Source organism: Octopus bimaculoides, chromosome 2 (assembly GCF_046866305.1).
Source record: "Octopus bimaculoides isolate indiv1 chromosome 2, ASM4686630v1, whole genome shotgun sequence".
NCBI lineage: Eukaryota > Metazoa > Mollusca > Cephalopoda > Octopoda > Octopodidae > Octopus > Octopus bimaculoides.
Window position 1 is genome coordinate 15,949,910 of NC_142929.1, and position 2,872 is coordinate 15,952,781.

Below are 2,872 nucleotides of genomic sequence, written 5' to 3' on the forward strand. Positions count from 1 at the left end.
AAAAACAAAGTATTAGATGGAATAAAAAAAATAAAGATAATTATAAAGATGATGACAATGATGTTGATGATGATAAAAAAATTCTCAGCAATTTTTTTTGAGTGGTTATTGTTTATTGTTTCCAAATGTCCCTCTTCCAATATTGACAAGTTTATTATTATTATTATTATTATTTTTGGTATTTTTTTTTCCTATTTTTAATGTACATTTTTTTTTTTTTTGACTTTACATGTTTTCCTCTTTAAACTATCAATATTCTAGTTATCCCCTACTTATATGTAAATGCTGGTAAAAAAAAGAAAGGAAGGAAGCTAATCAATGCAAGCTGTCATCTAATTGTGACTGCAAATAACTCCTCCTGCCCCCCCCCCCCACCCATCACCTCTTAAAACAACTGGCAATTTGAAAAGAGAATTGGTATAAAATATTCACAGAAACTGTTCGACTCTTTCTTTGCTTATTCTTTGCTAAAACCATGTTGTTTGTTATTTGTGTCCTTTTTTTGTAATATTTTTAATAATTTGAAGTGACTTGGTTTGTTTTAGAAGCGTATAAAGTGAATTTAAAGTAGAGGGAGAGAGAGGGGGTGGGAGAGGATATAAAATGACCAGAGAAATAGCCACTGAGATCATCCGTGTAAATGAAAGAGAGAAGCAGAAAGAGGGTGAGAGAGAGAGAGAGAAAACTAGAGAGACAAAGAAGGAGAGAAAGAGAACCAGAGGAAAATGAGGAGAGAGAGAGAGAGAGAGAAGACAGGCAAAATGAGAAAGAGACGAGAGAGAGAAGGAAAAAGAGGACGAGAGAGACTACTAAATAGTTGCTGGACATTAATGTATTCAAAATTGTTGCTAAGTCACTGCTTTAAATTTCAGTTCACTGATTTACCTTCAAGCTAGAAGACCTTTGTGTCACTTAACACCTTAAGTTAGCCTTATGGACCTCCACAAATTCTTGTGTTACATGTTCAAATCCATTGTCGGTATATTATTGTAAAGGGTAAAGGCCCTCTTCTGTCATGACAATGTGACAAGAATGATCCATTGGGAACTCTGTGGAAATCACGGCCTACAAAGAGCAAAGACGTGGTATGAGCAAACCCCGGAAGTAGTCACCGGAAATGAGAACTGCAAAATCCTGTGGGATGTAATGATCCAGTGCGATCATCTGACCAGACATAGGAAACCGGACATTATTGTGGTGAATAAAAAAGAAAGAACATGTATGATAATCGACATAACATTCCAGAAAACGAGGCTCTGGAATGAAAACGAAGCTCTGGATTGAAAACGAGGCTCTGGATTTTCATTCCAGCACTCTAATTTGTTGAGCGTATATGAAATAATTATAATAATAATGAAAGCCATAGAAATTCTACCATTATTACTATTAAAATAAGTATTTACATGCCACAGTGATTATGTGTCGTCATAAAAATATTCTAATGTTCAGTTAAGCAGATCCAGAAATTCTGAATGAACTACTCTGGAGACATAGAAAAATATAACTGAATATTAAATAGTTTCAATTTAAAAGCTTCTGTATTTAATATAGATTTCCCAGTGATAATAGCAAAATTTTGCAGCAGTTATCTTCAAGCTATTACACTGTGCCAAGTATTTCACTATGACAGAAATAATTATATTAATTTACACTATAATTTGGAGTCTGATTAAACTAAATTTAGAAAAAATAAAAATAAATATGAAAAATGTGTAAAAGGAAAAAAATTCTAAAAAATGTGAGTAATCTCTATATTTGAAGAGAATATACTAAAAAAGAATTATAAACAAGAATCCTGTGATGTTCAAAAACAGCAATTTATGTAAACGAAATTAGTTGTTCTGGTTAACATAAAGATGATATGACATGTGTCAGAATTATGTTTTAAAATACAGAACATTTAATACTTAGAATTAAGCAATATCTATTGAATATGAGATAATCTTCTAGTGTGTAAAGTCTGATGTGGGTAAGAGGACCGGTGCTCTGCCGCTCACGACGACGAGTGTTCTAAGTTGATCTGGTCAGTGGAACAGCCTGCTCATGAAACTTATATGGAAATCGCAGAGCACTCCACAGACATGTGTATCCCTAATGTAGTTCTCAGGGAGATTCAGGGTCACACTCCAGTAGAATAAAATAGGAATCAAAGGAGTTCATAGGCAAAAAAAAGGGTTGAGAACCACTGATTTAACCCCTTTGTTACCCTATTTCTGTTGAGATGTTCAGTGTTTCTTTCAATTAATTTTAAATATAACCAAGAATTTAGTAACATAACTTAGTTAACAAAATCGAACCAAATTTGACGGCTGGCACCCATGCCAACTTCTTCATTGGACACTAAATTCTGCTTGGGGCAAGTGAAATCGAAATCGTAATTGAACCATATTCGATGACTGGCACCTGCGCTAGTGGAGCACAAACAGCACCGTCCGAGCATGATCATTGCCAGAGCAGCTGTCTGGCTTCCATGCTAGTGGCACGTAAATAGCACCATTTGAACATGATCGTTACCAGTGTCGCCTTACTGGCACTTGTGCTGGTGGCATGTTAGAAAATCATTCGAGCGAGGTCGTTGCCAGTGTCCCTGGACTGGCTCCTGTGCAGGTGGCATGTAAAAATCACCATTTTGAGCCTGGCTGTTGCCAGTACTGCCTGACTGGCCCTCATGCCGGTGTCATGTAAAAAGCACCCACTACACTCTCGGAGTGGTTGGCATTAGGAAGAGCATCCAGCTGTAGAAGCTCTGCCAGATCAGATTGGAGCCTGGTGCAGCCTTCTGGCTTACCAGTCCTCAGTCAAATCATCCAACCCATGCGAGCATGGAAAGTGGACGTTAAATGATGATGATCATCATCATTAAGCTAGTGTT